The sequence below is a fragment of the Hyaena hyaena genome, unplaced genomic scaffold, assembly GCF_003009895.1.
Source record: "Hyaena hyaena isolate Hyena2069 unplaced genomic scaffold, ASM300989v1 scaffold_56, whole genome shotgun sequence".
In the NCBI taxonomy this organism is placed as follows: Eukaryota; Metazoa; Chordata; class Mammalia; order Carnivora; family Hyaenidae; genus Hyaena; species Hyaena hyaena.
The window spans coordinates 1,324,367-1,338,601 of NW_024080688.1; the positions used below are offsets into that span (position 1 = coordinate 1,324,367).

Consider the following 14,235-nt stretch of genomic DNA (forward strand, 5'->3'; position numbering starts at 1 on the left):
AAAAATTAAAATCCTTAAAAAAATAAAAATAAAAATAAACATCTATAGGAAAAATCATCTTCACTGTTTGTATGTAATTATTATAATACTTCCTGAATGGTACACCTTATATCTCCAATGAAACCAAGAAAAAATGTTTCATGGTTTAATAGGCTAGATTTCCCTGCCATATTCAAAATCGGTTGCTTTGAATTCATTCTTGTCAATTATATTTATACGTCAGTGGTTCCTTCTGAACACAAAAAAGTGCTCTCATCTGGAAGAAGTTCAACAACACATTGTTAATACTCTACTCCTACAAAATAATTTTAAAGCTCCATGGGAATTTAGATTTGCACAAGTTATTAGGATGTGACCTTTCCCTTAGATTTCTTATTTTAGGATTGACTTAACATGGTATTTCCCCAGTGGGAGCTGTTGTACTTCCTTCGCAGATAAGAAAAATAGCAATCACAAATTATAGTGAGTAAACTTAGGAAAACATATATTTCTGTGATTCAGATGAAACCAAAATCATAAAAGTAGAGCCCGCACTACATATTCCTTGAGTTTGAGAGGAAAGCCATGTGGCTTGCTAACAAAAGAAAAGAAAAGTCATGCCATTTTGGTATTTCCCTGAAATTTATACTTAATTGTTTTTTGTCCCAGCTACCAAGTCTTATGACTTTTAAAGATTATTAAAGATGTTTACGTCACTAAATTTCCTACGTCCTGTCCACTGAGAGTATAAAAGTTTAAAAATATCAAACTTTTAGTAATTTAAATGATTTCAGATCACAGGATCTGGACTGAAGGACAAGGAGTTCATCAGTACAAAGAAAAAAAGTTGAATAACATGAGAGAGATCACAGTTACTTCATGTTCCACAGAACAATAGTGGCTTCCAATGACTGACCTCTTACTACATGACACCAAGGTAGAATTTAGGCATGTTATTTGTAATGTAGGAGTTATTCAAAGTAGCCAAAGAATCAAGCATGCTATAGCTAGGACTCTTAGAGCTCCTTCTTGGTATTTTTTTAAAAGGCAAACAAAACTGTGGAAGGGGAGATGATGAAGGCATGTACATTTTTCCTAATTAGGTACCCAAATCATTTTATATAGTGCTAGTTAATGAAAATATTAAAATTAAGAAATTACATAAAGACTAAAATATTTTTCTTCTAAGAATGAAAGTATAGGATGTAAGTGAAAATTAAGGAATTGTCAAAAGTAATTTTTTGTATTCTCTCTTATCAGACATATTTGTACAGCAGACTTTTTAAAAATTTCTTCAGAACACTGCTTCATTTATTATTCAAGAATCTCAAATAATCAAACCTACCACACATTCTGCAGTCTAACAAACTGTTAATTCAGCGACTTTATATCACAGAACTTTCTCTTATAGGCTTAATTTTTAGGAGTTAATCCTTAACATTTTACAGCTGCGACTAACATTTTTAAGTAAAGATGGTAGCCACTGTGATTGACACACATTTTTTTCCAGAAAATATTATGTAGACAAACTTAGGTTTTAAAACATTGTTTTTGAATGGAACGAGAATATAGCAAGCACTTATCACGAGTCCTTAATTGTGTAGACTTTGGGGGTCAGGGATAGTATGTAGTTATCAAATACTACATAGACATATCAAAATACATGGGTATATTAAGAACTGGAAGGCAACTTATAGAATAGTTTGAATAACAACTTGAGATTACAGATAATTTTCAACGATCTGTATTGTTGTTATCACACTGGTTATTTGATATTTTAAAAAATACTGCATTGTAGTTAAAAACTATAATTTCTATTTGTCATTAACTGTAACACTTAACAACAACTCAACAACTCAAATTAAAGTTTAGAAAGAAAAGCAGAGACAATCACACCTCATCTCTTGCCTGTTCATTGTAATATATTTTAACCATGTAATTTTGTGCCTTAGATTTTTCTCTGTATCTTGATTTTGAAGTGATTATTCCCCTCGAATATTCAAAACACAAATTAAGAATATTTGATTTGGATAAAGCTTTTTTAAACAACTGATCTGTATCCATCTCTCCAGAAGTCCTACTCTGTAAAACTCACATTTTCAAAAGCAGCCCTGGGGCGCCTGGGTGGCTTAGTCGGTTAAGCGTCCGACTTTCGCTTAGGTCATGATCTCGCGGTTTGTGGGTTCGAGCCCCGCGTCAGGCTCTGTGCTGACTGCCAGCTCAGAGCCTGAAGCCTGTTTCAGTCTGTGACTCCCTCTCTCTCTGACCCTCCCCTGCTCACGCTGTCTCTCTCTCTTCTCTCCTAGAAATAAATAAAACATTAAAAAAAAAAATTAAAAAAAAAAAAAAGCAGCCCTTCCTTTCTAACCAGAAACATGTGGATTTGAAGGCCATTAGGGGACCTGAATACAGTCTTTACCTTTTATTTAAATTTGGCATAACCTCAGGAAATCATCTGCAACTCCTTGCAATTAAGTAGGTTTTTTCCTAACCCAAATCAAAACAAAACAAAAAGCACCAAAACCCCCCTATTACTCTGATACCTAAACTTGGTGAAGCCTCTCACTCTCCACCTCATTTTGCTATCACACATACAAAGCCACTGCAAATGATAATATATTCCTATGAAGAGAAATCACTTAAATGTATACTTTGGAGGAAATACATCTCTGTTGATATTGCTGGTAAGATGTCTCCAGAATAATCTGAATGTCTTAAATACTAATGATGCAAGACTAATGCAGTTGCTCAAATCCCTTAACATAAAAAGTCCTCTTCTGGCAATGTATCTGAACATAGTCATTTTTCAAAAAATGAAATACGTGCGTGAAGATATTCACTATATGTAATGATATAGAATAGTCATCGTATAATAATAAAAAACTTGAAACTACCTCAAAACTGGCTTAGTAAGTCACGTAGTATATGTATTATTATGTTGCCACTATGACAAATCTGGAAGCCAGGTAGAAACAAAGAAAGATTTATGTGATCTAAAGGTAAAAGGAGCAAAATGCTACATATACTGTAATTACTATCAAGTAAAAAATGTGAACACATTAATAAGATCTGGAAGAAACTATGCAAAAATAAGAATGTGATCTTTTTATTTAAAAATATATTTTCAGCTTTTCATTCATAAAAATGTCTTAAAAGAATTTAGTATAAAATGAAACAAACCAAATAATCAAAATTCAAAAGCACTTTTGGGTGGCTCAGTCAGTTAAGCATCCGACTTCAGCTCAGGTCATGATCTCACGGTTTGTGAGTTTGAGCCCCGTGTTGGGCTCTGTGCTGACAGCTAGAGCCTGCAGCCTGCTTCAGATTCTGTGTCTCCCTCTCTCTTTGCCCCTTCCCCACTCACACTTTGTCTCTCTTCCTCTCTCAAAAATAAATAAGCATTTAAAAAAATTTTTTTAAAGCAAAAGTAATCTGTTCTAGTTCCTAATCTTATTTCTAAATGTACCACCTACCTACCTTTTAGGTTTTAAAAGTAAACATTATCTCTGTTCAAATCCTGAAGCTCTGAATTCATATACAGCAGTATAGCTAGGCAGAGAGTTTATTTACAGAGGGCAGGACTGAACTTTGCATGTGAGCACATACAGAAGACGATAAAGATCGTTGTGTCCTATTAGTAATTTACAGAATTGTGATTTACTCCACCCAGTACACCTATAATTGAATTCCTCAGCCATAAAATCATTGGGACCAAACAAGTTCAGATATCTTTTATCTAAACCCTTTTTTTCTCCCTTACCATCAGTTAACATATTTCTTATGGGGCTTTTCTTCTTTTTATAGATTAATTTGTCTTAGTTATAAATTAACCCCACAAGCAACACTCCCTACCACCCATCTCTACTGTTTCCTGTGTACCGGGATTCTTTATACACACACAATTTATGAGACAGGGGCCATTTAAACTGCCCGTTGGTAGTTTATGCCCAAGGATGATGCCCAAGGAATCATCTCCAGATGAATAATAAAAATTAAAAACTCCTAAGGATAAGTGTCCTCAAGCAGATATTCTCCTCACAGCTGGGCACTGTGGCAAAGAAGTAGAATGTTAACTGCTGAAAACTTCTATTATTTCCTTTTTATTTTTCAGAAAAATTGTGGTAAAATATATACAACATAAAAATTTACCATTTCAACGATGTTTAAACGTGCAGTTCGGTGGCACTGAGTACATTCACACTGTACTCCATCACCACCACCCATCTGTGGGCCTTTTTCATCTCCCCAAAGTGAAGCTCTGGCCCCATTAAACACTAATTCCCTGTCCCTTACTCCTCCCAGCCCCTGGCACCACCACTCTACCTGCTGTCTCTATGAATTTGACTGCTCTAGGTACATGTTTCTGTTTCTTTTCGTTCCACCTGAAGTGTGTAAGCTAGTGTAGTTAGCTAAATTGGTTGAACACACAAAGAGATTTGCGGGCAAAAATAAAAAACTTCAGGGAAGAATTACTTATACTTAGCATTTAATGTTTTATACCCAAATGCTTGGATTTGGACCAAACACTCATATTCAGATGCCAAAATACATACCTGCCCCTTACTTTTTGTTTTTCAAGAGGTCGGTCTTTCAATTTTAAATGGATTCAGGTTTTTCTAAAGTTACATTGATTTTTTAAGCAAAGTTAATTCTGCTATTGATTTCCTTTAAGAATCAAAGTTCCCTTAGTACTACTTGTATTCACTGAATTCCCAGACATTTAACTTTAAACATGACCCTTCCTCATCTTCAGCATTCCAATATAAGACTCTCAATTCTAAGTTCTTGTTCAGATGTTGCCCTGGGTAATGAACATCAGTGGAGCAAGTTCTTGTTCAGATGTTGCCCTGGGTAATGAACATCAGCGGAGCAAGAGGTTCCTGAGATCTAAACGCTTTCACAGTTTGTATTTGAAAATTCAAATCAGACACTGATTGTCACCAACTAAAAACTTTTCTAAGAGAGGTTCCCGAGAAGGCAGAGCCCTGTGAAATTTTCCCACTCACAGGTCTTCCAGGGGACTGGAAGTGAGTGGCTGAAGTAATAAGTGGAAACCAAACTTGTGGAAGTAAGGACTGCAGTGTGTATTAATAAACAGGCAGGATTAATAAACAGTTCACAGAGTTATCCTTGATGAAAAGAAGGCCCCTGCTTCTCCCTGTTTTAAGATTTGCAAACAAACAGAAACTCACCCTATAAATAAATGAAAATCTAATGAGAATGATTATTTAGGGACACCAGTGTGACTTTTTTTTCTTTATTTATTTACTTTGAGAGACAGAGACAGCACGAGTAGGGGAGGGGCAGAGAGAGTGAGGGAAAGAAGAGAATCCCAGGCGGGCTCCGTGCTGCCAGTGCAGAGCCCGGTGCAGGGCTCAGACTCATGAAACTGCGAGAGCATAACCTGAGCTGAAACCAAGAGTTGTACCCTTAATTGACTGAGCCGCCCAGGTGCCCCTCCAGTGTGACTTTTAAAACCCTTTTTATTTTGAAATAATTTGAGACTTACAGAAAAGTGGCAAAGATAAAGAGCTCCCATCCATGTACGTTTCACTTAGCTTCCTCTACTGCTAACATATTACAACCACGGTACAGTAATCAAAACTACTAAATTGGGGCCCCTGGGTGGCTCAGTTGTTAAGTGTCCAACTTCGGTTCAGGTCATGATCTCCCAGTTCGTGCGTTCAAGCAACTCGTCGGGCTCTATGCTGAGAGCTTGGAGCCTGGAGCCTGCTTTTGATTCTGCATCTCCTTCTCTCTCTGTCCTCCTCCCTGGGTCTCTCTCCCTCCCCTCTCCCTTCCTCTCTCTCTCCGTCAAAAATAAATAGACATTTAAAAAAACTAGTAAATTAATGTTGACACAATACTATAAACTACTCTATTTGGACTTCATCAGTTTTCCCACTCAAGTCCTTTCTCAGTTCCGGGATCCATTCCAGGACCCCAAATGGCATTTAGTTGCCATGTCTTCTCATTCTTCTCCAAATCTGGGGTACTTCCTGACTCTTCTTTTAAACAACAATGTTGAGGTATAACTGATATATGATATGATATATGATATGATACAGAAAAAACTGTACATATTTAACTGCACATTTATATGTTCATTTACCCATCTCAGTATGGAATCATGTATGTATATTTTACTTGGGGAGCTATGATTCAATACTATAGTTCTTTATTTTATTGCTCAAATTATTTAAGCTTTGGCCATTCAGAGCTAGAAAATTTTGAGCAATAAAATAAATAACTGTAGAATCATATTTTAACCCCCCCAAATAAAATACATATACATGAGTACTGGATATTGAAATTACTTTCTCCTTTGTGAGCAGGGATCATGGTTGCATGGCCTAAAGGGAATCAGGCAAGATATTAGTATTATTTTAATCTCAATTTAATTATAAGTATCATAGGAACCTAAAATAATATACTTGTACTGAGTCTTATTTCTAAGGATCTAAGTTATTTTTCAACTTCTAGGTCACTTTTCTATCTTTGTTTTGTCTTTGAAAAATACATTACTATGTTCTCCTTCAACTGACTAGTAAATTATATAGTAGAAAGTATTTTGATAGTCAAAATAAAAGCTCTTTAAGAAATTTTACAATAAAATACTAAGAAGAATTTACATGTTCTTTTAAAAAGATACTTTAAAATACCAATTTAATAAAATACATTTTGATATAAATTTAATAAAGAAAATAATAAATTCTGCATTTACCTACCGTGGAAGGGGGACTCTTGTTTGAGAAAATGACCTTCTTGTATGCTGTGGTTTAGAGTTGGCTTCTTTCAAATCTGAATTAAAAAAAAAAACAAAAAACTTTTGATATACACATACTCAAAGTTTTCAGACAACCTATGCCGCCAAAATGTATAAGCACAAATAAATTTATTTTCTCTGTTGGATTTCATTCTGAATGTTTGTTTTCCCTTAGCTTATTTTTATATTCTCTAGAAGTAACCAACATACTCAGTGTAAATCACACAAGGCTGGAGAATATTCTTAAAGAGACAAGTATTAGATTCACTTCCCCTACTTTCCTACTCTGTCACTGAACAGGAGTTAAGGTCCTTTGTCTCATCCATCTTTTAAAAAAATTTTTAAGTTTATTTTTGAGGAGAGCGAGAGAGAGCAGGGGAGGAGCAGAGGAGGAAGAGGGAGGAGGGGGGAGAGAGAGAGAGAGAGAGGGGGAGGGAGGGAGAGGGAGAGAGGAGGGGGAGAGAGAGAGGGAGAGAGAGAGGGAGAGAGAGAGGGAGAGAGAGGCAGAATCTGAAGCTGGCTCCAGGGTCTGAATTGTCAGCACAGAGTCCAACACGGGGCTTGAACTCACAAACTGAGAGATCATGACCTGAGCCAAAGTCAGATGCTTAACCAACTGAGCCACTCAGGAGCCCCTATCTCATCCATCTTTATGTCAAATTAATAATGACACCTACATTATTGGACAGACAGGAAAAACTAGATCTTAGAACAATTAATAACCTCCAAAGATGGGTGTTTGATAGAAGTTAGACATAGCAAAGATCCTATTTATTGAAATATAGAACTTCATTTTAGATGGCACATGGCTGTTAAGACTATAGTAAAAGTATAGGCATGTGTTACAAGCATGGAGAGACAGAAGATGCAGCACATTCCATGTGGAGATTTTTAAAAGGAAGACCCAGAGAGCAGAGTATTCAAGTAAATGTGCCAAAGGTCTCGGGATTCAAATCCCTGGCTCTTATGAAGGGCTCAGGGGTCCTAGAATAGCTGTACATTCCATAAAGACAAAACAGCATCTAGTGCCAAAGCCTTATCATCAGGGCCTTAAATGCCCAACATCTAGACCTAATGATCTACACAATCTAATCTATACAGAATTCTAATTTTTTTCTTTTTAAATTCTACACCTTTGCAAGCTTGGAACTTGCAAAAACTATTCTATTACCTGATACATAACATGTCTTCCCACTTTGTTATTTCTAACTTGAAAGAATACAAACTATAGCCAATGTATTTTTGTTTCTCTAGCATTATTTAATACTTCTCCTTGGGAACTGAAAACTTCTTAACATAGACTCAACATTAATGTAGATGCAACTGTTTGTTTTCAGAATGGGACACATTCTTCTATGGAAAAGACTGGTTTATTAGTGTTTCATTCCTGCATGTTTTATTTTCTGACTGATTACTGACTTGTATCAGAGCAATTTACATAAATGCTCTCTGACTTGTTAGTCAAAACTGAAAGGAGTACCCACACCAAAACTATTCATTGTATGTAACATGTATAACACATGAGACATAACTACCTATAATGGATTACCACTTTGACTTTTTTTTTTTTTACATTTAATGCAACTAAAAATTCAACTAACTTTATGGGGAAAAAAGAAAAGAATATTAATAAAGAAAAATTTGAACAAAATCTCTATCTGAAGAATTAAAGAATGCTGACTCCAGATTCAGGTAAATCATACTAGTGTTCCTTGACACTGGCCCCAATTTCCCTTGGAAATATATGTGAATTCATTAAGAAGTAGACAAGAAGGTAAATGCCATGTATTCCCAGCTTGTGGCCCCAAGAGTTGGATCAAACAGAGAAGAAGACTGGCTCCTGTAGCTTCTAGAGGCAGACAGGAGTCTGTAACCTTCCCCAAACCCCTCCCATAACTGAGATCAGTAATCTTCTTTGTGTTCCCATTCAGAAATGCATTGTACCACACACTGAAGATGTAGTTTCCAAAAATAAAACGCAGTAGGGAAGGAACAAGATCCATTTTGGGGGCAATGCGTGCCAAGGACGAAACTTCTTTCACATTCTCCACCTGGTCAGTTAATTACAGATTGGTAAATACTTGTTAGATTATAAATCCTTCTACTCATCCCTAGAAGCCAAAGAATGAAGGCTGTAAAAAGAGCAGGCAGACAAACCCCTCACATTTCAACAGAACCCACATTAGATAGGGGCTGTTCATATTTACTCATCCAACTTTCTAGGTTCTGCTAAAAATCCTCATGCAGATGTAAATAGATAATAACTCAGGCCAAAGGGCAATTTAATCAGATTAATTTGTCTGAAATGGTATAAATGGCAAAAGTTGACTTAAGAAACAGAAAAATAATTAACAAAGAAAATCATCAAAAACTTACCAAAGAACTATTTCCCTAAAAAGCTCTGGGACTAGATAAGTTTCTAGATTATTTTTTTTCTAACTTTCAAGGAAGAGACAAGTTTCTTTTCATAAAATTATTTATGAATAAAAACAAATACAGTAGCCAAATTAATTTTTCAAAAGGAGCATAATATTTATATTAAAACCTAGCGAAAAACAAAGACAAATATACCAGTCCCACTTATTGAGTTAAGGTTATAAATAAAATGCTAATGAGCAAATTCAATCATATGCTAAAAAAACAAACCACCATAATCGGGCTGGATTTACCTCCGGCAAAGATTTACCATCAGAATGTCAATCAAATAACATGTCACAGCAGTAGGTCAAATTTTAAAAGAAATGAGATGATTATCTCAAACAATGCAAAAAATAAATAAATAAATAACATTCAACATCCATTCTTGACATTGTTCCTTTAGAAAACTAAGAACCTGTAGGGGCGCCTGGGTGGCTCAGTCAGTTAAGCATATGATTTCAGTTCAGGTCATGCTCTCACAGTATGTGGATTCGAACCCCGCATCAGGCTCTGTGCTGACAGCTAGCTCAGAGCCCGAAGCCTGTCTTCGGATTCTGTATTTCCCTCTCTCTCTGACCCTCCCCTGCCCACACTGTCTCTCTCTGACTCTCAAAAAAATTTTTTTTAATTTAAAAAATAAAGAAAACGAAGAACCTTTAATAATAGGAATATTTATCTCACTCAAATTTACAATCAGTATCATCTTATTTGTGAAATACAACGGCAGCATTTCCCAAAATGCATTCTGTAGATAACTAGCTAAGACTTCAACAGAAAAGTTTCTACCATAAAACAAATTTGCACATTACTCCTTTTTTTGGAGATTAATAAAGTGCATAAGCACTGAAAAAAAACCAGTAACAATCTGCCTTACCTCAACAGTTCACAGACTTATTTGAACATGTTTCTTCACTTTCTATTATTTCACTCAACTCACTTTACTGTGGCTTTTGTCACCCACCTTTCTACTGAAACTTAAGCAACATTTACAAGTTGTTTCCTTCTTGCTAAATTGATTAGATTTTTCTTGACTTTCAATTCTATTTATCCAAAGGTGCTCTGGTGTTTAACAAGTGGTTCTCCTTGCAGGGAAAAATCTCTGATTTGCAGCACTTGCCAATTTCGGTGGTTTTAATACTCCCACTGTGATTGAGTTCATGCTGCCAGTGTGGAGTCACTGAGCATGCAGATGGAAAGAGCAGGTGAAGTGACACACACCAGACAGCATTTCTAACGCACAGATACAATGAACGTGAACCCTCAACAACCTATAATGATTAGGAAGTGATGCCTGTGGTATTTATTACCTTTGTTTTTTGTTTTTATTTTTAAATTTTTAAAATTATATATAGAGAGCATGAGCAGGAGAGAGGGGGAGAGGGAGAGAGAGAGAATCCCAAGCAGGCTCTACACTCAGCACAGAGCCTGATGGGGGGCTCTATCCCATGTCCCCAGGATCATGACCAGAGCGGAAATCAAGAGTCAGGTGTTCAACCAACTGAACCATCCAGGTGCCCCATACCTTTGTTTTTGTTTGTTTGTTTATTTGTTTAACATAACTTGTTTAAGAGCAAGTATATACCACTGTATTTTAAATAATGGTTGTGAATAATTGGCTCACAAAAATCTTGAAATTTTAATAGCTGACTTTCACAAGCCAGTCTGAGCTGGCTCCAGCATGCTGGTGTTCTATAGTATTTGATATTTTGTCCATCCTTTATCACTGAAGCTGTCTCCTTCTTTAGCTGCCTGAAGACCAGCTTCTCCTAGTTCTTATCTGGTCACATGACTGCTAATAGGGTGCCTTTTCTTGGAACCTCTTCTTTCTGAGTGTTTCTGTTTTATGTGTCCTGAAAGTTCCTTCTTGGCTCACTCTTCACCATAAACACATCTGCTTGCTTATAGCTCCCCAATCTTTATCTGTAACCACAACTATTCTCTCACAAGTTCTAAATTTGTATTTCCAATGTTTTTTGGACACCCCTACCTGAGATTATTCAGGAACCTCAAACTCAACACCACCCAAACTAACAATCTGTCTTTTCCCTCTAAAGAATGAAAGAAACACAACTCAACTCAACTCATAATTGGGCCACTCCTTGTTCCCTGTAAGATTAAAAGAAATTCTACTCTTTACTCAGGTATTTCAAAATATATAATATTCAGTTCATAATCACAAGCAGCCTTTCTCACATTCCTTTTTCCCCACTTCCCTTCAACTTTTTTTCACACACTGCATTCTCCAAAATGTCTCCTTCACCTAAACCCCTCCCCCTAAACATTTTCTCCATTCCCAGCCCAGTAAATTCATAATCTCTTCCTCTTCCTCCCTTTTCCCAGCACTTTATTATGTCCTCCAGCTTTTCATATCCAGTCCATTTCTACTCATTCTCCAGCAATTCCTCACAAAAACTAGGAAATAACCTTGCAAGGTCTAGTTTTCTAAGGGTAAGGGAGCAGGGTGTTGTACTGTGAAAAGAAAATTCCCTTTGGTGGACTGGGGCGAAAGTGAAAGTATATGAACAGACCCAAATGACTAATTTTTATCCATCAAACCAAATCTTTCACTACACTCTCCCTAAATGCTGACTGATTCCATTACAGTCCAGACTCAAGAAGGGCCAATTACATCCTTCCTTAGACTTTCACAACAATCATAAAAAACTTCCTATTAAATTTACCTCTTTATCCTGGGATGCCCCCTCCCCCCAAAAAAGACCTTATTTTGCTTAAGAGGAATCTAAGAGATAGGGGAAAATGGAAATGAAGAATCTTTTTTTTAAAAATTTTTATATATATATATTTTTTATTTATTTCTAGGAGAGAGAGAGAGACAGCATGAGCAGGGGAGGGTCAGAGAGAGAGCGAGACACAGACCCTGAAATAGGCTCCAGCCTCTGAGCTGGCAGTCAGCACAGAGCCCAATGCGGGGCTCAAACCCACAAACCGCGAGATCATGACCTAAGCGAAAGTCGGACGCTTAACCGACCAAGCCACCCAGGCGCCCCGGAAATGAAGAATCTCTTAACGGTGGTTGGTTTAAGTGATGGTGGAATTACTGAATATAAGTTAAAGATCTGGGATCTTTACGATTTACCTTGTCACAGTAACAAGAATAAATACTTCAAGCTTCTTAGCACTTACAAGACACATAAATTGACACAATGAACCAGAACAACTAAAAGTTTAGCTGTTAACTAATCCACAGTTATACCTGAATACGGTTTATATTCGTGTAGATCTAATTGTTAAGTGTGGGATAGTGGTAGTGGGAATGGTGGTGGTAGTGAGAGTGTAGACATCCCATTCTCTAGCAAATTAAATACTGCAAAATTAGGCTTTTTGTTAAAGAATATAAGACAGGATGACTGGGTTCAAACTATTTGGGTTCAAATCCCAGTTTTATTACCTGGAAGGTTATTTTTACCTTTTCTGTGCTTATTTCTTCATCTGCAAAATCTAGCGTGTACTTTCTAAGGTTGTTGGAAGAATAAAATGGTAAAATGTATGCAACTCTTAGAACAGAGCCTGATACAGAATAAGTACTCAATAAACATTAATTATTACTATCAATAGGTAGATTACTCTCTTGGTGCTTAAGATAATTAAAGAACAATCCTTTAGAAGGATAGTTTAATAACATTTTGGCTAAGGATTTAAGCTGTGGAGCAGACTAAAGGATAGACTGAATGGAAAGAAAGCATTCTCTAAACATGAATTCATATGGTTACACTTATAAATCAATTATAAACTAAGTTATCCAAATGACAATATTATTCCAAAAAGTCATGACAGCTACTTAGGATTAGTAAGTAGAATGAGACTGTAGATTTGAAAAAAAAAATGACAATTATTTGTTGAGCATCTGATATTTGTTAGCAGTGTTCTGGGCACTGAGGATAAAGAATGAACAAAACAGACAAATGTTCCAGCTCTTGTGTAACTGCATATATGAAGATGTAATAAAAAAAAAAAAACTAGACCATGAAGGATCATATGATATAAAAAAGAGATTTGGAAAAAGAGATAAAACTAACATTGTTAGAGACAATTAGGAGTTACTTCAACAAGCTACTGTGCTTTACCTGGATTTACAAATCAAGGTCTATTGACCCTCTTCTCCCAATGTGAAGATCAGTGATTCAAATATTTTTTATAAAACCAATCAAAATCCATGTGTAAGTGACAACCAATTTATTTCATCTCAGAAAGAGCAACATAAATATTTTGTTCACGTTAAATTCAGAATAAAAAAAAATCCCTACTTCATCATTTGATAAGTAGATAAAAACATATTTTATTTCCATATTCTAGTTACAGACAGATGTGTTAGGAATTGGGAAACAGAGAGAAAAAGGAAGAAAGCGATTAGAGGACAGAAACAGAGAAAGGGGAAAAAAAGGAAAAAAGAGATAGAATACAGGAAACAGCAAAAACGAGAGGGAAATAAGGAGAGTGGGAAAGAGATGGAATTAGAAGAGCTAGAGCAAGAACCGAGGGGACAGCCAGGGGACCTCAAAAATCCAAATTAGTCAAGGGCAATAACTTTTTATGTTTTAGCTCAGCTATTCACTTTAGATATAAGCATCAGAAATTGTCATCAATGGTATTTTATATATTATACAGAAATTAAGAAGCCACCAAATTATATAACCACACAGTTTTTAAATTGGTAATTACAGACAAATGCTACCTTCAGAAGACTACCTTTGCTTTTCTCTAAATTCACATTTTCCCTGTTTTGGTGCCTATACTCATACTATTTTTCCATTTGAAATGCTTTGTCCACCATCACCCCACAGCCAATGAACAATATTCAATAAATATTTATTGAACACTTACTATATACCAGACACTGTCTTAGGCACATTTCAAAATTTTACACATATTTTAATGAAAATGGGCTATTTCAAGAAAATATTTTACTAGAAGAAAACTGATTTCTTTCTTCTGTATTTAACCTTTCTCTTCATCTGATACCATAAGCACTAAAAAAAGTTCTTATGAAAATAAAATTCCTTACTTAAAAGTATTCTAGAATTTTCCCCAAAATATAGTGAGGATATACTCCT

General features: G+C 35.8%; 1 protein-coding gene across 2 annotated transcripts in view; it reads right to left on the reverse strand.

Moving 5' to 3' along the window:
• The window catches only part of PPARG (peroxisome proliferator activated receptor gamma), a 134,785-nt gene that overhangs the window by 104,451 nt on the left and 16,099 nt on the right, over positions 1-14,235 (reverse strand). For both annotated transcript variants that reach the window (XM_039231311.1, XM_039231310.1), the window contains exon 2: positions 6,708-6,780. The gene's annotated coding sequence lies outside the window, so the exon portion shown is untranslated. The remainder of the gene's footprint in view (positions 1-6,707; positions 6,781-14,235) is intronic.